General features: G+C 40.8%; 1 protein-coding gene across 6 annotated transcripts in view; it reads right to left on the bottom strand.

The window, feature by feature from the left end:
* Nucleotides 1–27,701, bottom strand: part of PLS3 (plastin 3) — a 90,033-nt gene that overhangs the window by 47,230 nt on the left and 15,102 nt on the right. The window contains exon 1 of one of the 6 annotated variants that reach the window (XM_077889302.1): nucleotides 12,308–12,370. The exons of the other annotated variants lie outside the window; for them this stretch is intronic. The gene's annotated coding sequence lies outside the window, so the exon portion shown is untranslated. Of the gene's footprint in view, nucleotides 1–12,307; nucleotides 12,371–27,701 lie in introns of those variants that run through there. 6 annotated transcript variants of the gene reach the window in all.

Consider the following 27,701-nt stretch of genomic DNA (forward strand, 5'->3'; position numbering starts at 1 on the left):
GAGAGAGAGAAAGCGGGAGAGCAGAGCAGAGCAGAGGCTCAGTGGGAGAGGAAAGAAGCAGGCTCCCCCCTGAGCAGAGAGACTGATGCTGGGGCTCCATGACCCTGGGATCATGACCAGAGCAGAAGTCAGATGCTTAAGCTTAACCGACTGAGCCATCCAGGTATCCCAAAGTCAGTTTTTAAAGTAATTTATGTAATGCAGGCCTTTTCCCATGATGGATTAAAAAGAAGTTTTTTTCCTCAAGACTACTTATAGGTATTTGATGTTATCTTTAAGGAAATGAAGCCATTAAGTCCTATCTTGGGAGAAAAACAGCACATTTAAATAATTCAGGAAAGCTTGTCGGGTAGGTTTTTAAAATGAAGATTTTAGATATTTATTTATTCATGAGACACACAGAGAGAGGCAGAGACACAGGCAGAGGGAGAGAAGCAGGCTTCACGCAGGGAGCCCGATGCAGGACTCAATCCCAGGGCCCCAGGATCATGACCTGAGCCAAAGGCAGATGCTCAACCACCCAGGTGCCCCTACAATTAAGATTTTAAAAATGAAAATCTTACACATTCAAATTACAGAAACTCTATTCCTTTTCACTGCACTTTAGGGTCTTTTTCTCTCAAAGTGACTAAAACATCCTAGGCTGGGGCTTATGAAGCAAAACCGGGGATTTAACCTCATTATTGCCCTAAACACCGTGATAGTCGTTCCCACCCGGGGTCGTAGAGTGTTATAACAGAAAGATAGAACGACTTGGAATGTGGAATCAGTAAACACCAAGTGGGAGCACAGTTCTGCTCTTTCCTAGCAGGGTGTCTAAGAGCGAGTTTGTCTGGCTCCCAGTCTCCCCATTTGAAAATAGCAATAAATACCTCCTTCCCCAGGGTCCTCATGCAGATTAAGGATGGCATATGTGAAATTACCCTGTAAAAAAAATATTAATACAGTAACTGCAAATCCTTGGTGAAAGAAAATGGTGGAATAAGTGAATGTCGAAGTAGTGAGAGGCTTTATAAAAATAGACATAAGTCCTAGTAAGACCTTTTTAAATGGGGTCTGTGAAAAGTTTTTCCACTTGCCCTATAATTATTGACTACGGAGTATAAAGATGTCCTTCATACATAAAAATTAGAAGCCTTTAGTCAAAGTAATTTAAGAAGGATGGGCCCCATGAAACCTGTCAGCCACTCTTCACCCATGACTCAATTTGGCTCCTTCATCAAGGCTAGTTTCTAACTCCAACTTGAAGAGTGTCCAGGAGATATATTTGAAAATGCAGATTTGACTTTCAACATTTCAGGACCACTTAAAAAAATCCCTATCTGGGCAGCCCGGGTGGCTCAGCGGTTTAGCACCAATTTCAGCTCAGGGCATGATCCAGGAGTCCCAGGATCAAGTCCCACGTCGGGCTCCTTGCGTGGATCCTGCTCCTCTCTGCCTGTATCTCTGCCTCTCTGTCTCTCTCATGAATAAATAAATAAAATCTTTAAAAAAAAATCCCTATCAGCTTGTCAATAGTGTCCTATTCCTCCCAGTCTGCACAGTTTTTTTTCTATCAGTGATGAAAAGTAACAGGTAAAGAGGTGAAACGTAAATTCACCTGCTGAAGAAAAAGTTTAACCTCAGGTTCACAGTATGTGATTGGCAGGCCAAAAGAAAAGTCTGACTTTTATTTATTTATTTTTATTTTTTAGTCCCCAGCCTGTCTTCCCACAGAAGTGATTTTTTTCTTACACGGGAGAGAGGTGGGTGGGGGTGGGGTGGGGTGGAAGTGTGCACGCTGATATTCAAGAAAATAGAAATATTTTCCTTTCATTTCAATGTAGCCAAATGAAATACTAATCAAAAGTAAAAGTTCCCAGGGTCCCTGCATTTTTCTGAATTCTCATCTGCAAAGCACTTTGATCTGTCCCAAATTCTGTTTCCTCCCTAGGTCTTCTGCTGGCTGCCTCTATAAAGGGAAAGCTGCAGAAAACAAACCAATAAAACCCCCCAAAACAAAAAACAACAAAACCAACACAGATCCTCTCCCTAAACATCTGAGACAAAGGAAAACAGATTTTCAAAAAAAGCAGAAACAAAAACCCTTGTTTTGTCGGTTTCTTCATAAAAGGATATGGTGTATGACAGACCGACTGGGTCTGAATTCAGGGCGTCACCCATAGAGAAATCTTAGGCCAGTGAAGTCATCCCTAATTACAGAGTTTGACTAACAATGCAGCAATTATGAAACCACTCCACCGGCTCATTTAACTACACTCAGATCCTGAACACAAATCTTTTGCTGAGGAAGGTGTACCTACAACTAACTACCTGAAACTATTAGTCAAGTTCTGAAAGGTATTTGATGGAGGGGAGGAGGGGTGCCAGTTTTCACCCCCTACAGCGATTCACTGGAGGAATGCAGCCACTGAATGACCTATTTGCTAATCTTTGTGTTCAGCAGCAGCACTGGGGCGGGAGGCAGGGCCCACACTCTGGGAATCCCATCAGTGGATAATCGGGAGTTGGTGACGAACTCTGCATTCCTTTTTCTGGCCACTGAAAGGGAGCTAGGAGACAAAGGCAGGGGGCCATTCAACCAGAGACCTGGTCCAGCCACTAACTAGCAGGCCAGGTAAATAATGATTGGGAAAGCGAGGCAGGTTACTTAAATCAGAGATTTGCAACACATATTTAAGCTCGCATCACGAAGGAGAGAGCAACAAAAGGTGGGCAAAACGTGGAAAACCACATTCTTTCACAATGAAGAAAAAAAAAAAACAGCCAAAAACACCAGTGCCACCGCTGTGTGAATAATTCAACAGAGGTCAACAGAAAGAGGTGTATGTGTCACCCTCCTTTGTCCAAACCGGGCAGCGCTTTGGAACACCCACACTTCACATACTCACCTGCACCAACAGAAACTGCCGCCCTGTCTCCTCCCTAGTTAGGGAAGATAACAGCACCAGCCCCGGGTCACATGGGTGCTCAACACTGAGCTGAAGCTCACCTACTCTTGCCATGATTATTCAAGCTCCTGACCTGTATTTCCAAAAGACTTTCTAGATGATTTCAACTTGACTGTCTACCGTATTCACTCTCTTATTCGTTTATATCTGGTCCATAACTGAAGGCTCCCCAGGCACCAGGCACTGTGTTGGGTGCTGTGCTCTATGGGGAATTAGGACCCCAAGTCCCCTTCTCTCCAAGAGCTTACCATCTAGTGGGGAAACAGAGAAACCGAGACATAATAGTAGCGCTGTCACACGCTCCGAGTCCTATCTCCCGAGTGGTGGGGTGAGAGCAGTGGCGGGGGTCATGGGAGGTTAGCCCAGAAGGACTTTTGAACCTTCTCTTGGAACGTTAGTAGGAATTCCTCAGACATACATCACTGGTAAAGGCATTCTAGACACAGAGATGTGAAGAGAAGATTCTATTCTGGAGGCGGAGACACGCAGGGTGGTTGGAGCACTGTGCCTCGGGTTTAGGACCCACACAACGGGGAGCCAAAGGTCACGATCCACTTTCGAAGGGCTACACTCAGAATCTGGACTTGACCCTCTGGCCAAGGGAGAAGGAAGCTCAGCGAGGAGGCTTCTGGTCAGGAAAGTGGCAGCGTCTCGTCTATACTAAACTTCCTGCTGCATTAGTTCCCCTTTTCAGCTATCTCCCCGGCCAAATCAGGTTTCCCTTTCATGTTCTGCAGGTTTACAAATTTGCAACTGAAGCCTGGCCACAACAAACACAGGGAGGGGTGAAGTAAACAAGCAGTCTGGATTCTTCCATCATGCCCCTGATCACTTCATGTCTGGCCTATTCCGAAAGCCTTTTAGCTGGTCTAGCTCCAGTCTGGTGTCCCTCCAATGTAATCTCTACCCTGCCAGCTCTCTGAAGAGATCTACAATCGATTCTGCAAAACACAAAATCCCACCTTTCACGCGTGACACTCAAGGCCCTACATGTTTCTGTATTGATACTTGTGTAAATTTCCAATGTCACTTCCCATCACATGCTTGCCACCCTTGACTCACACTCAAGAAAAAGTCCATTTCCCAAGCAGGCCACCGTTTCTTACCCCTCCCCTATTCCTTCTCTCCTGTGCTTTTTCTGTAGTGGAATGCTCTCCACAATCTCCTATCTGCTCTTCCTTTTTTTTTTTTTTTTTTTTTTTTTTAAGATTTTATTTATTTATTCATGAGAGACACAGAGAGGCAGAGACATAGGCAGAGGGAGAAGAAGGCTCCCCACAGGGAGCCCGATGTGGGACTTGATCCCTGGACGGGGAATCACGTGCTGAGCCAAAGGCAGCCTCTCAACCGCTGAGCCACCCAGTTGTCCCTCCTTTCTGCTCTTCAAACACATCTTTGAGGATGTCTCTTCAGATTGAACCCACCTGAGATGACAATCCTCTGCCCAGTACTGGCTATGTTTTCTTCTATAACAGCCAGCGCAGGATTTTTTTCAGACAGCTCCAATTTTAAATACCTTGTCAGAGCCTAGGTACACCAATGTTTGAATGGGAAAATGCAGTCACCACAAGGATAGCATTTATAACAAAGCTCTTTGATGGAAGGGACCATATCCCATTCATCTTCATACTCCCAGCCCTGATCACAGTGCCTACAGAGTAGATAATAATAATAATTAAGATAATATAATAATATATTATTGTAAGTTTACATTACAGCTGACATTTACAGAGGACTTATTATGTAGGTGCATTCTGCTAAATGCTTTATATGCATTATGAAAGTTACGTCTCAGAAGAAACTCTATAAACCGGGTGATACTGTTATTCTCATTTTACAAAAGAGCAAACGAGCTCAGAGAGGTTGAGTCACTTTCCCAAAGTCACACAGCTCTTGAGAGGTAGAGCCAGGTCTCAAACCTAGGTCTGCTTGCCACTAAAGCGGTAAGCAGCAAAATGGTATTCTCAACCATTTTGCTATGCAGCCTACTGAATAACAGCTTTTTGAATGAATTTATTTCCCCAAAAAGACTATAACCTTATTAGAGTGAAGATACGGCTTACTTATCTCTGTATTCACCATGGCACTTAGAAAAATGCATAAACACAGTGCATTTTCTTTCTCTTTTTTTAGAGAGAGAGCATCCAAGTGGAGGGGGTGGGCAGAGGGAGAGGGAGAGAATTTCAAGTAGGCTACATGCCCAGCATGGAGCCTGACGTGGGGCTTGATCTCATGACCCTGAGATCGTGACCTAAGCTGAAATCAAGGGTCAGACTCTTAACCGACTGAGCCACCCAGGTGCCTCCACAGCGCATTTTCAATAAATATCTTCTGAATAAAAATATGTCCCACAGCTAGTGCCCACAATCATTTTGATCATGCCTGTCCCCTTCTAGGAAGCTATAATTGCTTATGTTTAAAAGAGCTTGTCTAGGGTAGCCTGGGTGGCTCAGCGGTTTAGCACCGCCTTCAGCCCAGGGCATGATCCTGGAGACCCGGGTTCGAGTCCCACGTCGGGCTCCCTGCATGGAGCCTGCTTCACCCTCTGCCTGTGTCTCTGCCTCTCTCTGTGTCTCTCATGAATAAATAAATAAAATCTTTAAAAAAAAATAAAAGAGCTTGTCTAATCTCTGCCTGATATTCAGGTCCTCTGGAATGGTCCTACCGGACATACCTCACCAGGTTTACATTTCAGCAACACTCAGTTAGCTTTTTGATCAAAACTATCCTCCTGAATGTGTCCTGTTAACTCCTACATCAGTACCTTTTGTTTTATCCTGCCCCTTCCTCTTTCCCTCTCTCCCACTAAGGCTCTCTTCTGTGTCCACCTCTCACACTTAGAATGCCCTCGTCACTTTCCTCCTCTCCCTATCCAAATCGTACTCAGCCTTCATAGTTTAGCAGAAGCCTCACCCTCTTCCAGAGCATGTTTCCCAGTGACTCTGCCCTCTGTAGCCCTTCCTCTTCAAATCCTACAGGCTTTCAAATCTTATAGCAAAATCTGGCAATTTCATTACAGCCTTCCTCCCTTAGTTACAAAAGTGCATATGAGGCCCATCTGGCTGGGACATCTGTCATCTTAGTTGATTCATTTCACCTGCCCCCTCCTCCATATAGCTCCTCCAACTCGCTTCGAGAATATTCTTCCCCAATAAAAGGGATTCCTTCTTTCGATAAAAGCACACAAATACTTGTCTAACTACTTGCTCTGCTAGTCTCATTTCAAAGATTGTTTATATCTCAAGAACAGAGTCTTAATTCCATCTTCCTCTTCCATACTCCCACCATAATGATCCACTGTCGGATCCTGAGTAGAGGCGTGGCTCAAAAAAAATATTTCAACTGACTGCAGGGTTTTGAGGGTAGTGAGGATTCCCAGCATGCTCAATATCCAACCACTACTGAAACCGTCTTAAGAAAGCAGAGCCTAGGGTAGTTACATGATTTTACCCAAGATGCAAAGCTGTACCACAAGTGTAAAATTAGAAGAGTGTGTGTGAGTGAAGGTAACGAAGTACTCTTACTGTAAAAGCAAAAACAAAGGGGCTACACACTGCTTTTGAAAAGAAGGCTCATGCCCTTATAGTGGCTACCCAAGATCACCGAAAGTTTCTTAACAAATGTGACCATGGTAGTGAAAAATATGCAGTTACCAGAAAACGTAGACAATGACTCCCTAGCCAATACTAACTTGTTTTCGTTAAAGGGTAACTTTGAATTCAATTCAACTTGAATTGAAATCACTAAAACCTATTATGGAAACATACAGAATACAGACAGGACACAGGTTCAGTAAACACTATATACTATGGAATTCTACAAGTTCTTTCTTCAAAACATTCATGTTAAATGGGTACCGACAATAAAACACACCATACTTTTGGGGATCCCTGGGTGGCTCAGAGGTTTGGCGCCTGCCTTTGGCCCAGGGCGCGATCTTGGAGTCCCGGGATCGAGTCCCGCGTCGGGCTCCCGGCATGGAGCCTGCTTCTCCCTCTGCCTGTGTCTCTGCCTTTCTCTCTCCCTGTGTCTATCATGAATAAATAAATCTTAAAAACAAAAACAAACAAACAAAAAAACAAAACCACACCATACTTTTAAGAAGTAAGGACACCAATGCTTACTTTCTCTTGTGGCCCATTCATTCCTCTATAAGATAGGCTCATGCTTCACTGGATTTAATACTTCATTTCACCCTCTTAAATGCTAAGTACTGTGAACAACCACTCCCACTGTATCAGTGCTAATAACTTAGTACAAACATAACCAAAGACTCAAGTATCTACGGGATTTACTTTTTATTTTAAGGATCTTTTTTTATATGTAAGTCATCACTACGGCACCCATAGTCGGTTTCTTTGTTTTGTGTGATTTGTTCTTAAACTGAACAATTGATTTTTCTCAAGGGGCAAGCAGTTTGGAGTTTTGTGTGCTTTCTTTTAGAAAATTTCAGCAGAGAGGCGCCAAGGTAGTTCAGTCGGTTAAGCATCTACCTGCAGCTCAGGTCATGATCCGATCTGGGGGTTTGTGGATTGACCCCCACATCTCTAGGCTACCTGCTCAGCAGGGAGTCTGCTTCACTTTTTCCCTCTGCACCCCCCCACCTCCTCCCCACACTTCTACTTTTTCCTCTCTCAAATAAAATCTTTTTTTTTTTTTTTAAAGATTTTATTTATTTATTCACGACAGACCCACAGAGAGAGGCAGAGACACAGGCAGAGAGAGAATCAGGCTCCATGCAGGGAAGCCCGACATGGGACTCGATCCTGGGTCTCCAGGATCAGGCCCTGGGCTGAAGGCAGAGCTAAACTGCTGAGCCACCTGGGCTGCCCCAAAATCCTTTTTAAAAAAGAAAATTTCGGTGGAATCTTGGTATAGGAATAATTAATTGTGAGAGCTTAAGTGGTTACGTGCATCTTTCTCAGTTTAATGATTTGTTGCTCTGAAAGTCAAAACAAGGGAGTTGAACTCTAAATGCCCTCCCCCATCACAGGGTCCTAGTCCTGAGAGTTTGGGAAAGGTCAGAGCAGAAAGAAAGTGGTGACAGATTTTACTGTCGATTGTCCCAGCACCTCAGCATTATGACAAATTGCTTCCGATAGCCGATGTGGAGAGCAAAGTTCTACGAAAGCAACATTCAACAAGTACAGCATACTTGATTCAGTGAGGTTGTTTGTCAGGCCTAGATCTGCTGCTAATTCTACTTGATATTTCTGCCACAAACTGGTCAAACTGAACAGAGGACACGGCTAGATGACCCCAAATAAAACTGACAGCATTTTCCCATGAGGCAGTGTTGTAGATGGTATTAGGTCATACAGGATTGAGGACTCCAGACTAAAGCAACTGGCTGATGGAACATAAATCTGGCTATATTTAGAAACTATGCTTCTATAATTCATTTAGATTAAAATAACATGAACACAACAATATATTACTTCGGGTAACAAAGTAGATCATTTCAGGAACATTTGTGAAGTGACCTGAAAAACCTTACCTACTACTTCCATGACACAACGGGTTTCAAACTCCAAATCGATGGAGAAATGAACTTTAGAAGCCTCATCAGTGACCAGAGGCTAACTCTACCCCACCCCACATAGTGGCCCACCTACACAAGTGCAACTCTGCCTTGGATGTACCCTTGAATGTTTAAGGACTTAAACATTAGCTTACTATTTAATGTGAGGAAGAGATTGCTATCTCCTGCAGGTACGCTGCTCCAACAACCCTTGAGATGTAGGAGAGAAGTATAAAGGCTTTATTAAGAAGTGCAAGGAAGCAGAGATGGCTCTCTGTCTCTCATGAATGAATACATAAAATCTTTTTTTTTTTTTTTATGATAGTCACACAGAGAGAGAGGCAGAGACACAGACAGAGGGAGAAGCAGGCTCCATGCACTGGGAGCCCGACGTGGGATTCGATCCCGGGTCTCCAGGATCGCGCCCTGGGCCAAAGGCAGGCGCTAAACCGCTGCACCACCCAGGGATCCCTAAACAAAATCTTAAAAAAAAAAAAAAAAAAAAAAATTCTATTTATTTATTTAGAGTGCACACGTGTGAGGCGGGGGTGGGGCAGAGGGAGGAGAGATTCTCCACTGAGCAGGGGGTGGGGGGTTCCATTCCAGGACTCCAGAATGACCTGAACTGAGTAGAAGGCAGACTATACTAAACCCACTGAGCCACCCAGGAGCCTCTTCTTTCCATCGTTTTAAAAGAGATGCACCACAGAGCCCTAGTTGCTAACCACTAACTCCCCCACCCCAATTCCTGTAGCCCCGTCCCCTCTCACTATAGGATGACCACTTACTTCTCTATTTCTTCCGCCAGTCTGGGAGCTCCTTGAAAGCAAGGCTGGTATCTTATTTGACTTTGTATCTTGTATATCTTTGTATCTTTATATATCTTTATATCTGTATCTTGTATCTTGTAATAAGCCCCTACTAAAAAATGTGTGTTGAATAAATGAACTCCGATGGAGGCAAGAAGGGAAAGCAAGCATACTTAAACATAAAGTAGGCTAAATAGTTGTCTCCTTGGTTTTAAAAATGCATAATCTATTAGAGAAAGCTGTGAACAAAATAGTCAAGACAAAATAATGTTCCCATATTCTTCACATGCAATTAGCCTATTAGCATGCTTTAGCTATTTACTCTTGTTTACTGCTTCAAGATACTACAAAACTACTCAAGATGTTTGCAGCCTGTCCTTTGAATTTAGCTGGAAGTCAAACAGAAAGGTTTTTCTCTTTTTTTCCCAGGAACAGTTTTTACTTGCTACAATTTTGACAACCAAGCAGCACATTTCACCTTTCTAATAATACATACCGGGCACCAATCATGCTTTGACAAATCCATAAGTCATAGGTAAAAGTAATGTTTGGAAATAAACGTAAATAAAGCTATACTTGAATGTTCTTTTTTTTTTTTTAATTTTATTTATTCATTCATAGAGACAGAGAGAGAGAAGCAGAGACACAGGCAGAGGGAGAAGCAGGCTCCATGCAGGGAGCCCGATGTGGGACTCGATCCGGTGACCCCAGGATCACGCCCTAGACTGCAGGCGGTGCTAAACCGCTGCGCCACCAGGGCTGCCCACTTGAATGTTCTATTATGAAAATTTTCCATATACACAAAAGGGAAAATAGTACTATAAACACTCATAAACCCTCACCCAGACTGTACATTGATCAAGATTTCCCCGCACCCTGCTTCACCCCTTCTCCTCTTCCCCTCCCACCCCCTTCCCTTTTCTGTCTCTTTCTCTCTTGAATTATTTTAAAGCAAACCCCAGACATCTCATGGTTTTGCCCTACATAGCTCTCTTAAGAAATGAGTTCATTTTCTGGAAATACCTCTATTGTATTCTAGAATCCGGCATAAGCTAGATTCTAATTGATCTTTTTTTTTTCCAAGTACCAATATTTATGAGTCACTTAAACCCTAAAGGGTGCCCAATCCTGTGTCATTTCCTGGAGGAATATCAAATACTTCCATTTAAAGTAAATGTTTTTTCTTTTGTGTACTTAATAAAAAAAGAGAGAGAGATAAGACCTTAAAGTAGTGGCTATTTAAAAATAAGTTGGTTACTTTTCCAATAATGGAAACATTCAATTCAATCTAGTCAGATTGAAGACATTCTTTACATTCTTACCAGTCAAGAGTTTACAGATATTTAAGGTATGTCCTCATCATATTCTAAAAGCCCCTCTTGATGTGATGAAGAATACTATAACAAAGCCAAAGATCAAACAACAAAGTAGCCCCTCTCCTCCTCCCACCTTTACAAAGCTAAGCTTGTATTAATTCCTTGGACTGAATCAGCACCCTCTTGGGGTACCTGGGTGGCTAAGTGGCTGAGCATCTGCCTTCAGCTCAAGTCCTGATCCCGGGGTCCTGGGATCGAGTACCCTCATCGGGTTCACCACAGGAAGCCTGCTTCTCTCTCTGCCTCTGTGTCCTCTCATGAATAAATAAAATCTTAAAAAAAAAAAAAACAACACAGCACATTCTCCTTTGCAAAAATCTAAGCTTGTCTATATTGCCTAAGTGAACACTGACACTTTCTTCAGATATCTGAGTTAACTCATGAAAAAATACATTTGCTGCTAATGAAATTAATTAAGCTTCACATCCGAGGGGTATTTCCATTGTCCTTTCCTTTTTTAAAAAAATATATTTTATTTATTTATTCATGAGAGACACACAGAGAGAAAGAGAGGCAGAGACACAGGCAGAGGGAGAAGCAGGCTCCATGCAGGGAGCCTGACGTGGGACTCGATCCTGGGTCTCTAGGATCACACCCTGGGCTGAAGGCAGTGCTAAACCACTGAGCCACCTGGGCTGCCCTCCATTGTCCTTTCCTATGAAAATTAACATGGAAGTCAAGGACAACCTTCAGGGGCTTCTGTGCATACACACACACACACATATATATACACACATACACACACATCACAAGACAAGGTCAGACTAGTTACCATGCTTCAATTCAAACCAAAATATTATGATGTACAACTCAGAAGTCACTAGAGATACAATTTTAGCTTAGGCTTTGAGCTACGCTGAAAAACTGAAAACGTACTCAAAGTGCCTCCTACAGTGTTGCATACCCTGCTTATATGTTCTGAGATATAGTACTTGTTAACGGAGAAAACACTTCTTACTTCATACGCCTATCAGAGGCAGATAGCTAGCTCTGCTGAAATAAGGAGAAATATATGATAACCAATGGGTGGAAATCCCAAAGGACTTTTTGTGGGCATTGGAATGCACTATCACCACCGCGTTACAATAACAGCACCAAAATTTCATCACTGATTTTCATGTATCTTGTAAAATATAAATAGTAACACAACATTTGTCATAAGTCATTTTATATGAGCAGAATACTGGCCTAATCATAACCTATTCTATCATGACAGCTACCTCATCTTTTCCACAGAATTTTGAAAAACCATTTATGGATCAAAGGCATCAAATGCATTTGAAATTCCACTCCCCTCCACCCTGACAAGATATAAAGTAATAGCTTCTGTCATTTAAACCTCGGGCCTCTCATTTGATAGATACAGGTATATAATTAAGATTTCAAAACCAATTTTTAGAAAGTACAAAGTTCCTAGAATATTCCTCAAATAATAAAAAAAGGTAGAATATAAAGACAAAATTTTAGATTCTAAAACTTCAAAACTTTTCTCTCTTATTTGGTTCTCTTTGAATAAGGTTTAGAATGCATCTCCAAATGTTTAACTACCCAAACACACAGTAAGAATTTCAAGGTTTTTAAATAAATTTCTGCTTAAATATTCAGTCACCTAGAAGCTAGAGCCTAACAAAATAATAAAAAAATAGTTACCCTTCTGCGACGAGAGCAAACCTGTTTCTTTCTCTCTCCCAGCACTAATAGAAGGAACCTCCCACGCCCAGAAAGCCAATCTGGAAACCCAACATTCTTCTTACAATTGCAACTTTAGAGAGCAAGTCATAACACTTCCTGCTAGAAAAAGAGAACACCCTGACAAAGGAATGATACAATACTTATGAATCCTCTTCCTGACAGCCTTACGGTATTTTGCCAAATATTAATAAATTCTAATTTTACAAGATTCAGTGAAAAGTTAATTTTTAAAGATTCCGGCTCCACTGAAATCCTGCGAGACCACAAGGGAATTTAAAAGTTGGTTCAGGTCAAATAGCTACAACCCACATACCTATTTAGAGCTTGAACATTAGCCAAGTAACCTGCTTATTTTAGAACACATGGAACCAGCTTCTCCCAAGTGCCCAAGTCACTCGTCCATAGGAAAGTACATTACTTAGAAAGGCAAATAAAGTGTCTCAGACCACTTACGTTTCTCTATTGTTCAATTCAATTTATACCTATTCATACATTTATGCTCCCTATGCTAGGCGTTATGTAGCATTTATCACTGAGGATCTAGGTCTTGTTCTCTTTGGAAAAGTCAGCTGTTAAGTGTGGGAATTATATTTTCTACAGGCACAGCGCATAGGAACTAAGCCAATACTTGGCTGAACTGAATAATCTTCTACTCAGAGGCAGTATCGCAGAGTAGTTCAGGGCTGTGTGAGTCCTTGGGCGAGAGTTGCCTCAGCTCCTGTGCCTCTACATAACTTGAGATCATATCCCGGCCAGTGGCAGGCGTTAGATACGCGGATCACTGGAATTCTTCCTATTGAAATTTGCTTTTAAACCAATCAAGCAATTCTAACCAGTCAATTGCTAAATGAAGCAACTGGTTCTCTGTGGGGTGCCTTTTAGGAGAGAGAACAGAAAATTCATAGAGGTACTGTGCTAGGCTTAAGAGACCACTTCTTTAGATTTTATTTATTTGACAAAGAGAGCACAAGTGGGTGGAGGGATAGAGAGAGAGGGAGAGGGAGAAGCAGACTCCCCGCTGAGTAGGGAGCCCAATGCGGGGCTTGATCCCAGGACATTGAGCTCATGACCTGAGCCAAAGGCAGGCGCTTAACCGACTGAGCCACCCAGGCGCACCTTAAGAGATCATTTCCAATACTGACATGGGGCAAGTCGATCATTTGAAAGGAAATGGAGCATGGTGCAAGCATTAGGGTCTTAGGAGTCTGCCAGACTTGAATTGTTTGACTTCGAACAACTACTTAGCTTCTCTGAGCCCTAGGTTTGTATCTGTAAAATCGAGCTAACTCCACATACTTCACTGGGTTACTATAATGATTAAAGGAGATGACAGAAATACATAAGAGTGTTTGGCTCCAGCAAGGTGCTAAGCGGCAGACCTTATTATAATCTTTCTGGGATACAACATGCCTACTACCATCTGCCCTATCTACCTAATATGAATGAAAGTGAGAGAAGAGAAACTCCAGTCCCTTGTAAATAATAGAAAGCAAACCGAGGCATGTTCTGACAACATATTGAATTCTTAAAATAAGGAGGCAACTCTTACTGCACTCGCTTGTAAAAGGGTTCAGGATGGTCCACGTCATGAGACAGAGTGTTCTCCTGTCCTCATCACTAACCACCATTAGTATACTCTGCATAACATTTTGTCTCCTTAATGGAAGCACTTTATTTCATTAATCACAAAAACTGCATGAAATATCAAAAGGCAACAAATCCGGAACAGAAAGAATATAGCGGCAGGAGCCAGACGATGTGTTTTTCCATCTGTCTCTGTTGCTGACTCACTCTGTGAAGCCCCTTCAACTTTCCAGAGTCTCAATTTCACTGTTTGTAAAAATAAGTACAGCACTATGTGCCTGTGGCCTGCCAGGGAATATATGACAGTAAGTACTTTCCGAACACTTTAAGCTAACTGGAAAGAAGGAGATACTCGTATATGTTATCGTGCATCATACAGATAGGAGGAAATAAGGGTGCAGACTATCGCCTCAGTAAGAGGACAGGATCACTATTAGACCAGAAATGTTGGCTTTTGGGGCACCTGGGTGGTTCAGTGGTTGAGCTTCTCCCTTTGGCTCAGGTCATGATCCTGGGGTCCTGGGATCGAGTCCTGCATCGGGCTCCCCCATAGGGAGCCTGCTTCTCCCCCTTTCTCTGTGTTTCTCATGAATAAATAAATAAAATCTTAAAAAAGAAAAAAGTGTTGGGTTTTCCCAGCCTTACCTTTTCTGCGCCATCCTTGTCACTTCCAACCACTTAGAAGGGTCTGCCTCAAGTGCTATTAATCTCTTCAATAATGGTACCTGGAATCAGCTTCTCTTGACCTTCCCTTCAGAAGCTATCAGATGGAGTGCATCTCCTTGCTAGCTTCGTGAACTCCACGACTAATCTTTGATCACAGGGAAATCCCATCAACAGCTGGTCATTATTTTTTTTTTTTTAAAGATTTTATTCATTTATTCATGAGAGACACAGAGAGAGGCAGAGACACAGGCAGGGAAGAAGCAGAAATCCACGCTGGGAGCCCGATGTGGGACTCGATCTCAGGACTCCAGGATCATGCCCTGGGCTGAAGGCGAGGCTCAACCGAAGGCAGACGCTTCCAGGCGCCCCGGTCATTGGTTTTAAAGTCCACTCACAGCATAATAGAACTTTGTAAACTGCGAAACCTCGTGAGGTTGTGAAAGTGCCAGGAATGGATGGCTACTCCCTTCAAAAATGCACATCTTCTCCTTAGGAGATACGAGGCCATTTTCTAAAAGACTGCTCTACCGCATCAGTCGTTGAACCAGTTTTAGTCTGCGGCCCATTTTGTAACCTACATGTCTCCTCATCTGAGTATGTGTGGGTGTGCAGGTTGCTGTGAGCGCCTCTGTGTGACGCCGCGTGGGAACAGAACCTGCTGAAAGTTGGTGTGGGAACAGGACATGGTGGCAGGAGTTGTGGAAGACAGGTCATGTCTTTTCTCAGCAGGTCACAGGATGAAAACCTACTCTGCTGCTGTATTCCAAAATTCATCATGATGAATGTTCAGGTGGTACAAACAAATCTGTAAAGTAAAAGTTCACACACACGCACCTCTGAACACACACACACACACACACACACCCCTAAGAGTGGAAAGGAAGGAAAGAGGCACACCCGAAGTTTCCTGAGAGTTTCACCAATGTATCAGGGTGACTCTCATTGAAACACTGTGCTCCCCACCGCACCCATACCGGGTATATTCTTTCCATGTGTGACATATACACCAGGGCCCCTCCCACTGTGCCCCTCCCACACCTCGGTAACACTGACCTATTGTCCTCTAATGAAACAGGATTTCTACCCACCTGCGTGACTTATAAAGCAAACAAATAAATAACAACTTCCACAGTGAGTGAAGCATCACAGCAAGGGGATCGTCCAGAAATTAACATATAGGCAACTGCTACTGTCTTTTGGACTATATTTCAAAGTTTAGGATATTTATACCAGGAGTAGTAGTAGGTGCATGGTCTTCCTGCAGCATGGATATGTCCGTTTTAACAATCAAGCGTGTCTGGTTTATGTTATCATTCTTTTCATATTTGAGGCAGAAATAACCCACAAATATATCTTAATTCCAAGGGATGTCTCCTCAATAGTAAGGATTTATTAGCTCAGTGTTTGTGTAACAAAGTAATCAGAATCTTAAAATAGAATGTCCTATTATACATTATATACCTTGTCCTAATGCACTAAAACAAAAAGGTTGACATAAATAGAAGGTAGTTTGAAGCATTCGAGTCCTCCAGAAATAGTTGAACTACAGACAGGGCAAGGAACAGATTTAAAAGACAGCTGTCGGGACTACAGTTAATACTGAATAGTGTATGTGAAGTTTGCTAAGAGAGTAAATCCTAAAAGTTCTCATCATAAGAAATGAGGTGTTGGAGGTTAACTAGTCTTTTTATTGTGATCAGTTTACAATATATACATATATCGAGTCATTATGTGGTACCCCTGAAACTAATGCAATGTTAATGTCAATTACATCTCAATAACACTGGGGAAAAAAAGCCATCTGTGTTCTGTTCACAGCTAGTAAAACCATACAAAGGAACAACTCAGATCCTCTACGCTTTTCTATCCTGAGGGTCTCTCATTCAAAAAAAGAAGGAAAGAGGAAAGAAAAGGAAATGGGAGAGGAAAAAGGAAAGGACTAGAAACAAGAAAAATTCAACTCAGCAATTCCTCAATTTTTGGCCTCAGGACCTGAAGACACCAAAGAGCTTTTTGATATGAGGGTAGATCTACGAATGCATTTATCATGTTAGAAACTACAACTGGGAAAATTTTAAGGCATTTATTTAAAGTAACAATAAACCATTACATGCTAACATAAGTAACATTTTTAATGAAAATCACTAAATTTTCCCCCCAAAATGGGCAGTGTATTGTTTATATTTTTGCAAACAGCTTTATCATTTAACTTAATAGAAAGACAGGTGGATTTTCATGTCTGCCTCTGCATTCAATGTTGTTTTAGGTTCAAGCGTCTTCAGAAAATATGGCCTTGCAGATACACTGTTGAAAGAAGTATTTTAAGAGCCCTTTCAGATAATTATGGATATTCTTCCTTATAATGCTACAGCAAAACTTGAGAATTAGTAGCTTCTTAAATGTTGGTTGCAGTGTGGAATCTGGTATCATACAGATGAATTTTTCCTACCCTGTTACATTAAAACTCCCTGGACTACCTTGCACATCAAATGTAACAATCAAGCATTGGTCACCTGGAACAATATTGTTTGACTAATACAGATCTTCCAAATGTCCCACTTCGTTTTACAATATCTAACAAATAACTTTTTAAAAACAGATTTTATTTATTCATGAGACACACAGAGAGAGAGGCAGAGGCATAGGCAGAGGGAGAAGCAGGCTCCCCGTGGGATCCCGCCCTGAACTGAAGGCAGATGCTCAACCACTGAGCCACCAAGGCGTCCCTAACAAATCACTTTCACTAAAAACACCACCAATCTCAGAAAAATCTAAGTATTGACACTTAATGGCTGATGCAAGTTTTCAAGATTTTGAATTTTTGCCTGAAAGCTCCAATTTTATCATTGGCAACAAATACTCTCAGTGGTTGCCTTGTAGTAACAGGAACACTTGGTTCGTTTTTAGAAGTTTTAAAGTAATCTCTACATCCAACATGGGTTTGAACTCACGACATCAAGATCAAGAGTCACATGTTCTCCTGACCGAGCCAGTGAGGCTCACTTGGTTCATTTTTGATGACATATCTCCCAAATACTCAGGTCTGGATAATCAGGTAACATGTCATTCAATCTTTGAAGTAAAGACAGTTTTTTTTTTTTTTTTTAAGATTTTATTTATTTATTCAGAGACACAGAGTGAGAAAGAGGCAGAGACACAGGCAGAGGGAGAAGCAGGCTCCACGCAGAGAGCCCGACGCAGGACTCGATCCAGGGTCTCCAGGATCACGCCCCGGGCTGCAGGCGGCGCTAAACCGCTGCGCCACCGGGGCTGCCCTAAAGACAGTTTTCTATTTTTAAAAAATGCGGCTAATTTAGCTTGCAACTCAAACAACTGCACATGTACTTTTCCTCAGGATAACCTGTGTACATGTATATACAGTAGAAAAGCTTTATGTATGTTTCCCATCTCATCATACAGAATATTAAAAGATGTGTGCCCAAGACTTCAGACTTAATAAAATTATTTTTTCCTGCTTCATTAAGGACACTCATAAATGAAACACACATTGTAGGTTTTTATCTAACTGTAAGGGTATGTGGGGTTGCATACAATGACTACTAATACAGGGTGGTGGTGGTGCTGCCTTGCTTCTTGCTAAGAAGCACCAGTAGTTTTACTACCATTGCTTTGGCACCACTGGTACAAATGTCAACACAGATAAAAAAGCAAATAACATCCTAGTGTCAGTATCCAAGTCATTTTGATCCCCAAAGGCTTATAGGTCAACATTTTTTTTGAGAACTGGTGCTTTATTTATTAACATTTATCATGGAGTCATCGAATTTCTGAGAGATAAAACACATAAGGTGTGTAGGTTTTGTTTTGTTTTTAAAGATTTATTTATTTATTTATTTATTTTAGAGAACATGAGTGGGAGGAGCAAGCAGAGAGAGAGAGGGAGGGAGAGAGAATTTGAAGCAGACTCCGTGCAGAGCATGGAGCCCAACACGGGGCTCCATCTTACGACCCTGAGATCACGACCTGAGCTGAAACCAAAAGTCAGACTCTCAACTGACTGTGCCACCCCAGGTGCCCCAGGTATGTAGGTTTTGACAAGAAATTTCAAAACTGAGAATACAATTACCAGAATTGCATAGGTAGGTTTTCATGGGAGTTCTGTGGCTATTGAATTATGAAAAGAAAACTTAATGCATTGATATCAATTCTGAGAGGACCATTATACAGCTTATCCATTCCAAGGCACATTTTGCAGAATCAGGTTCATGTCTGAAAGACATAAATTTATGATAGTGTAGTTCAGAAACTTTTAATAAATTTTTTTAAAAGATTAATGGCAGGGACACCTGGGTGGCTCAGCGGTTTAGCACCTGCCTTTGGCCCAGGGCATGATCCTGGAGACCCGATGTTGAGTCCCACATCAGGCTCCCTGCATGGAGCCTGCTTCTCCCTCTGCCTGTGTCTCTGCCTCTCTCTTTGTGTGTCTCTCATGAATAAATAACATTTTTTAAAAAATAAAAAGATTAATGGCAATATATTTGTTAAAAACTGTTTCAAAATATCCAGCTCATGGGTAGCAAATCAGATTAACAGTGTTTCTCAGATATAAACTAAAATAGAAAGGGTTTGAAAGTTAAAAAAGTCTGTGTGAAGTGCAGACATTATTACTATTTTAAAATATTAAAAACTAGGGGCACCTGGCTGGCTCAGTCAGTGGAGCATGTGACTCTTGATCTCAAGATCGCGAGTTCAAGCCCCACAATGGACCTAGAGTTTACTTTAAAAAAATACAAATAAAAAAATAAAATATTAAAAACTAAGTGTGGGGACACTTGAGTGGCTCAGTGGTTGAGTGTCTGCTTTCCGCTCAGCACATGCTCCCAGAGTCCTGGGATTGAGTACCATATTGGGCTCCCTCCGGGAAGTCTGCCTATGTCTCTACTGGTCTGTGTCTCTCATGAATAAAATCTTGAAAAAAACCAAAGACAACTAGGTGTGCTATGGGGCACCGGGTGGCTCAGTCAGCTAAGTTTCAACTCTTGATTTCAGCTCAGGTTGTGACCTCGTGGGTGGGGATCAAGCCCCCATGCTGGCTCCAGGCTCAAAGGGAAGTCTACTTGAGGATTCATTCTCTCCTGTCCCTCCCCTCACTCGCATGTGTGCATACTGTCTCTCTGTAACATAAATTAATAAAAACAAAAACTGGGTGTGCTATAGTACTTATGGGTAATATACGGCATATTTTAAAGCAAATCCCAAACAACAAATAAAAAGGGGAGAAAAAAGATAAAATAAGAATATCAAATATTGGGGCAGCCTGGGTGGCTCAGCGGTTTAGTGCCACCTTTGGTCCAGGGTGTGATCCTGGAGGCCCGGGATCGAGTCCCACGCCGGGCTCCCTGCATGGAGCCTGCTTCTCCCTCTGCCTGTGTCTCTGCCTCTTTGTCTCTCATGAATGAATAAATTAAAAAGAAATTACTATAAAAAAAAGAACATCAAATATTGATAATTGTTGAAGCCGGGGGAGGGGGGGTTTCACTATCCTATTTTACTTCATATGTTTGAGAATTTCCATGAAAATAAGTTTTAAAAAACTCCATGTGCTTATAAGAGAGTATTTAGTACACTGGCAAGCAAAAATAAATTCCTGGCTTCTACTAATTCACTTAGACAAATACCGAATGAGCATCCACTCTGTAAAAGGCACTGTCCTAGATGGCATCAGGAAATACAAAGGTTATGAAACATGCCTATCACACCCAAAGGGCTCAGAGTGTCTGTGCCCATATATGTCATGAATTCCCTAAAATGGGTATAATGCCTCTGCCACGACCATCCTCAGGGGTACTTACACTATTGCAAAGCACACACTGGGCCAACTGAATTGCCAGTCATCACAATGCAATTTTCAGAAAAGAGAAAGGACAAACGGCAGAAAAAGAAAATACAAAAAAGAAACCAAGAAACTAAGAAACGAGAAAGTCTCTCTGATGTTCCTCTCTAAAAGGAAACGAACAAGGGATGTGAACGAATATGGGCATGACCACATCATGTTTCCACCACAAGCCATCATCTTATTTCACTGCAGGACAGGAACCATCATGTCATATCCTTTGAGTCAGCTCTTGTACTACTCACATAGGCAAAAATAACTGAGTGATACATTCATTTTCCATGGTGAACACTAAGAATTCTAGAATCCTTCAAATGACTGAAGGCAACATTTATAAATGCCATACGTTAGCATACGTTAATTTCTAGGGCTACTGTGTCTTTTTCACCACCTCCCTCCACACAAACTAAGCCCATCCTGAAGAACAAATCCACATGTTCGACTGGTAACAGTCCTCAGTTACTAAAGTGTTCTGATTATAACATTAATAAATGAAAAATAAAAGCGATAACCAAAAAATCAATTATTTACTTATCAGGTTCCAGCTTAGTGCCATATATTCCAAACAAATTGTCAATTTTTCCCTATTCAAACTTCAGATAAAATGTATAAGAGTTCTCAAAGCTCATGCAATGAAAGTCTTTAAAAGCTGAGAGTGGGGATCCCTGGGTGGCTCAGCAGTTGAGCACCTGCCTTTGGCTCAGTGCATGATCCCAGAGTCCAGGGATTGAGTTCCACATCAGGCTTCCTGCATGGAGCCTGCTTCTCCCTCTGCCTGTCTCTGTCTCTGTCTCTGTCTCTCTCTATCTATCTTTCATGAATAAATAAACAAAATCTTAAAAAAAAAAAGCTGAGAGCATTAAATGATTTAAAATTGCTCAACTGCTTCAATATTTAATATTAGCTAATGTCTATGAAGGCAGTGGTTGGTCTGCTTTGTTTACCGATCTATCTCAAGCATCTAGAACAGTGCCTGGCACACATAATATATGATAATGACATTGCATCCAAAGGGAATTAAACTCATTTGCTATAGTGGGTTATTACGTAACCAAGGGCAAACTTTTAGTGCTTGTAATACGTACCAAATAAATATAAACACAAAAGGTGTCTTTTCTTATCACACTGGGTAACTCTACAAAATAAGAGGATTCCTTTTTTTTTTTTTTTTTTAAAGATTTATTTATTTATTTATGATAGAGAGAGAGAGGGAGGCGGAGACACAGGCAGAGGGAGAAGCAGGCTCCATGTCGGGAGCCCGACGTGGGACTCGATCCCGGGTCTCCAGGATTACGCCCTGGGCCAAAGGCAGGCGCCAAACCACTGAGCCACTCAGGGATCCCAAATAAGAGGATTCCTGAGAGCCAATCTAGCAACACAAATCGTAGGTTACATCTTCCTAGTGGCACTGAATCTATGATCACATTTGAGTGAAATATGAAGGGAAGGATTCTTAAAATTCTCCACTTTGAGAAAATCAAGGCACTTCAGAGAAAAGAAGTAAAATGGAAAGTATAAAGAACTCTGAATTTTATTTTTTCCCTCAAATTTACCACACAAAGAGAGAAAGAAAAATCTCACTTAGCTGTCAAGATACCACTGCTTCTAGTTCTCTAAACTTTAAAACGAGTACATTTCGACCTCACAAGGAATACTGAAATCTTCAAAAGAAAGAGCGGCTTTAGCATTTCCTGCCTGCCTGCCCTAGAACAAGATTAACCTTGTCAGTTCTTAGGAAGACATATAAAACCCCTTTAAATGACTAATTCAGATGAAGTGGTAACATGAACCTCTAGTTTATAAGACGCTGGTTTCTACTTGTTACCAGATGTTGCCATCACTTCAAAGTGTTAAATGCATTCATGAAGAGGTTCAGATATATTTGCATGTGAAATAATTTCTGACTTCCGCTATTACTGTGGAGACACATTCCCAGAGAAAAAAAAATTGTTGCCTCATTGTCTAACAAAACGTCTTTAAGACTGCCAATATTTCCTATAAGAACCACCAGGTACTCTAGGTAAATCTAATTCTCCCATGTAATTCTTGCAAGCACATATATACATTTTCGAAATACAACACAAATTACTTTCGGTTCACTGGGAGTTTGTCATGAACAGCCAGCTTGAAGGTCTAAGCTTAAAAATTTTTCTGTATATATACCTTTGGAACTTTTTAGATAAGTAAACAGCCCCCAGCTTAGAGTTCCTTTACTAGGTATCATTCAACAATTGCACGAGGTTTTCTGCTTCTATCCATTCTTTTATGATTAATTTCTTTGGTTATGTTGTCATTAATTTTTAGTAGCTTAATTAAAAGATTTTTTGATCTTCAGAGAGAGTTGTTTTTTTAAGATTTTATTTATTTATTCATGAGAGACACACACACAGAGAGAGAGAGAGAGGAGAGAGAAAGAGAGAGGGAGGCAGAGACACAGGCAGAGGGAGAAACAAGCTCAATGCAGGGAGCGGGACGTGGGACTCGATCCCCGGTCCCCCAGGATCAGGCCCTGGGCTGAAGGTAGCGCTAAACCGCTGAGCCACAAAGGCTGCCCTCCAGAGAGAGTTTAGTTCAACAACAATGGTTGCTATTTTCCACACATAATGGTCATTTGTTAAATTTAGCCCAATACAGAATCCTGAACACAATGTAGGGTTATCCTTAAGATTGGGTGCAAAAATACTGTGGGCTCATAAAGTGTTATCTGCCCATACTGCTCAAACATGTGGGAGATGCCCCATAAATGTTATTAATTATAGTTTTGCTGAGATGCCCCAATTTTATTTCTTTGAAAATGAAGTTGAATCTGTAAACATTACACTACACTGGCTCCGGTTTTTAGAGCCTGAATTCTAACTGACCAGTGTTGCTTGCTCAGTATTTTATTTGGCAATCTGTTACCTGGTTAAACTAAAAAGTCTCATTATAATTCTGCCACAAAGCAAATGGCTTGTGTGGCTTTCACTTGCTAAAAATCGTATTGTTAGCAAAAAGTCACCCACACCAGAGTAACTTCCTCCTTCTCTGAGTTTATCCCTCTCCCTGGTACTATGTTACCTTAGAGGTTGGCTAAAGCCATTAGCAGTGTTCTTTTGATGGGGTAGACTGTCATAGGCTTAATGATTCTGAGAATTCACTGCTTTAAAGAAGGTACTTTTAAGTCTCTCATTAGACCAAATAAATAAAAACAAATGCAGATAACCTACATGTGAAAATAAGAAATTGGAATATCTGTTTATGATAAGCACTATTTTATTGCATTCTTCCTTAAATTACACTTTTTTCCCCAATTATAGGGAAGATTATGGGGTAGCTTGACCATTACCTAAACAAAGTTAGTTATAGGTGAGGCGGGGGGAGAAACAATGGGTGAAATCAGTGGTAGTAAATTTCACTATGATGATTATACTAAAACTGAGCCATAGGCTCTAACTTAGGGAAGTTTTCATTATTGGGAAATTAATTCTGCTAACTGTACTTATCAAGGTAGTATCCTTGGACTGTGATTTTCAAGTTCCTGTCTAAGCCTAACTACTTAATACCACATACATAATGTTATAGGCCACCAGTGATACATTCTGTTAAAGCAATAAAAGCCAATCTAGAATATAAACAGGATAGGAAAGATAGCCAGAGGTTTTTTGGTGCCTCCACCCTCATTAAGCAGAAAGAAGAGTGGAAAAATTTTATCTTGAGAAAGCAAGACAGAAATGAGAGCATGATCTCATTCACTTTCCCTTACCCAAAAGCAACAAGGTGACATTTTCTCTTCCATTCTTCTTCAGCCCTAATCAATTTAACAGTCCTCTTTTTTTTTTTTTACACCTAAGAATAAGTTTCCAAGTGTCCTATTTAAACTAAGAAGTTTACCAGGTTCTTTTTGTAATTTTTAAGATTTTATTTTGCAGAATCAAAAATCAAAACATGAGAATGACCAAAAGTTTTAAAACTTGGTTTACTATTTGTGAATAACAAGCACATTCCAAACTTCAATACCCTAAATCCCATTGCTTTAGTGGCATATTCTGTTTTGCTATTTGAGGAAACGCATTTGTTTAAAACAACAGGAAAGGTAAACCATAATCTCCTTAAGGTAGAACGATAGGTTTAGGAAACTTGTACACAAAAATCTAATGTGGGGGGGGGGGGGGTTTAAAAATTCTGGAAGGGCAGCCCCAGTAGCCCAGGGGTTTAGTGCCGCCTTCAGCATGGGGTGTGATCCTGGAGACCCGAGATGGTGTCCCACATTTGGCTCTCTGCATGGAGCCTGCTTCTCCCTCTGCCTGTGTCTCTGCCTCTCTGTGTCTGTCATGAATAAATTAAAAAATCTTAAAAAAAAAAATCTGGAAGTAAGCCTTCAAAAAAGTTTTAAACTGAAAACTAGATCAATGATTTAGAACCTGAAAGTTATATATCTAAATCAAGATATATCAATGTGACATTCATTTGAAAAAAAAGGAAACTTCTAACTTTGGCAATCAAAAAAAGGCATCTAAGTTATGTCTGGAAAGAAATGACCAACTAATATTCTTTCAATGATTTAAAAATCATAGCAGTTGGGGTGCCTAGCTAGCTCAGTCCGTGGAGTATGTGGCTCTTGATCTCAGTGTCGTGAGTTTGAACCCCACATTGGGTGTGGAGATTGCTTAAATGAATAAATAAATCTGTAAAAAAGATAAAAAATTAAAATCATAAAAATTGGGACCACTGTAGAAAGTAAGACCTAGCATGAGACCACGGAAAAAATTAAATTGCCTTCCTTATTGGAATTACAATTTTTAACTTAACATTACGTATGCAATCTCAAAATTCTAATTCATTAATGCAATTTCTATCAATATCCTAGCATAGTTTTATGTAGTCACAGACCAACTTAGTCTAAAAACTTATGTGGAAACAAGCAGGTCTTGCCACAGGTAAAATATATTGAAAAATAAAGTGGGTCTGTCTGGTGTCAAATCCTATCTTGTGGCTGCAGGAATCAAAACAATGTGGGGTTGGCAGAGCAACAGACACAGAACAATGGAACAGGTCAAGGAACCCAGAAGGAGACCTACACGAGTATACTCAACCAATTTGTGACAAGGGTGTAGAAGTGCATCAGTGAAGTAGTGGTGCTGGGGCAATTGGACAACCATTAAAAAAAAAAAAAAAAAGAACTTCAATCTAAACCTCACACTTTTACACAAAAATTAACTCAAAATGGGTCACAGACTTAAATGTGAAACATAACACCATACAACTTTAGAAAACAACTTAGAAAAACTCTTTCAGAACCATGTTTAGTGAAGGGGTGTTAGACATGACATGACATCAAAAAGCCAATTCATAAAAAGAAATAGTGACAAATTTGGCTTCGTCAAAATAAATACCTTTGTTCTCTGAACGCCTTTGGTTCAGAGGATGGAAAGACAAGTTACAGACTAAGAGAAAATAGCTGTATACCACATATTGGACAAAGGATTACTATCTAGAATATAAAAGACCTTTTACAACTCAACATTTAAAAAAGTCCCATTAAGAAAAATAGGCAAAAGACATGAACAGATATTACACCCAAGAGGATACATGGATAGGAAAGAAGCACATAAAAAGATGTTCAACATCATTAACCACTGGGAGATGTAAAATAAAACCACAATGAGAAATCACTACACACCTATCAGAATGGCTTTAAAAAAAAAAAAGTGACAACACCAAATGCTGGCAGAGATGTGGAAAAACTGTACCACTCATACACTGCTGGTGGGAGATTAAATGGCACAGTCACTCTGGAAAAATGTTTTGGCAGTGTCTTACAAAACTAAATATGCAACTCTCCTACAACTCAGAAATTGCACTTTTTGGGCACGAATCCTAAAGAAATAAAAACTTAACATTCACACAAAAACCTGTATACACATGTTTACAGCAGCTTTATTTGTAATAGCCAAAACTAGAAATGGCTCAGAAGTTCTCCAGTGGGTGAATGGTTCACAAAACTGTAGTACATCTACACCACTGAACACTACTCAGCAATAAAAAGGAAGTGTTGATATAGACAGCTTGGGTGAATCTCCAGAAACTTATGCTGAGTGAAAAAAAATCCCAAGATTTTACAAATTCTGTGATTTCATTAATTTTTTAAAAAGATTTATTAATTTGAGAGAGAGATTAAGAGTGAGCACAAGCAAGAGGTGCAGAAGGAGAGGGAGAAAGAATCTCAAGCAGACTCCACACTGAGCAGAGCCTGATGCAGGGCTCGATCTCACAACCCTGAGATCATGACCTGTGCCGAAACCAAGCTAGTTGCTCAACCAACTGCGCCACCCAGGTGCCCTTGTGATTTCATTTATATAGTACTTTTGAAATGACAAAATTATAGAAATGCAGAACAGATGAATGGTTTCCAGGGGTAGAGACAGGGGCAGGGGTAAGGAGGTATGTGTTGTTCTAAAAGGTTAACAAAAGGGATTCTAGCACTGATGGAACTTCACTTTGATTCTGCACTATGGTCTTACAAGAGGTTCCCATTGGGGGAAACTGGGTAAAGGGTATACAAGATCTTTCCAAGTGCTTTCATTTTTTTTTTAAAGATTATATTTATTTATTCATGAGAGATACACACAGAGAGAGGCAGAGACACCGGCAGAGGGAGAAGCAGGCTCCCTGCAGGGAGCCCAATGTGGGACTTGATCCGGGACCTCCAGGATCACGCCCTGGGTGGAAGGCAGATGCTCAACCACTGAGCCATCCAGGCATCCCTCCAGGTTCTTTCTTACAGGTACAGTCTATGATTATGGCAAAGTAAACATTTTTAAAAAATCGAATTCAGACAAACACAGAATATAGTATAATTAAATTGATAAGGAAAAGAGAATAAAATCTACTAGCAATAATACCATATTCCGTTTTCAACATTATTCCCACTAATCTTTCCAAAACATTATTGACATAACTATTAACAGCTTTACCATAGACAGTCAATTCATGACTCTATTAGAGTATCTGATCTGGGTAAAAGATACTTTTTCTGTTCAATACCAAAATAAGAAGCTGAAATAAAGGAGAATTTCAGGGCTGAAACCCATCAGTATATGATAATTTAGGTACCCTTTATTGGAATTATTATTTTTTTTTAGTTTTTTAAAATTTTTATTTATTTATGATAGTCACACATACACACACACAGAGAGAGAGAGAGAGAGAGAGAGAGGCAGAGACATAGGCAGAGGGAGAAGCAGGCTCCATGCACCGGGAGCCCGACGT

The sequence above is a fragment of the Canis aureus genome, chromosome X (assembly GCF_053574225.1).
Source record: "Canis aureus isolate CA01 chromosome X, VMU_Caureus_v.1.0, whole genome shotgun sequence".
NCBI classification, from domain to species: Eukaryota; Metazoa; Chordata; class Mammalia; order Carnivora; family Canidae; genus Canis; species Canis aureus.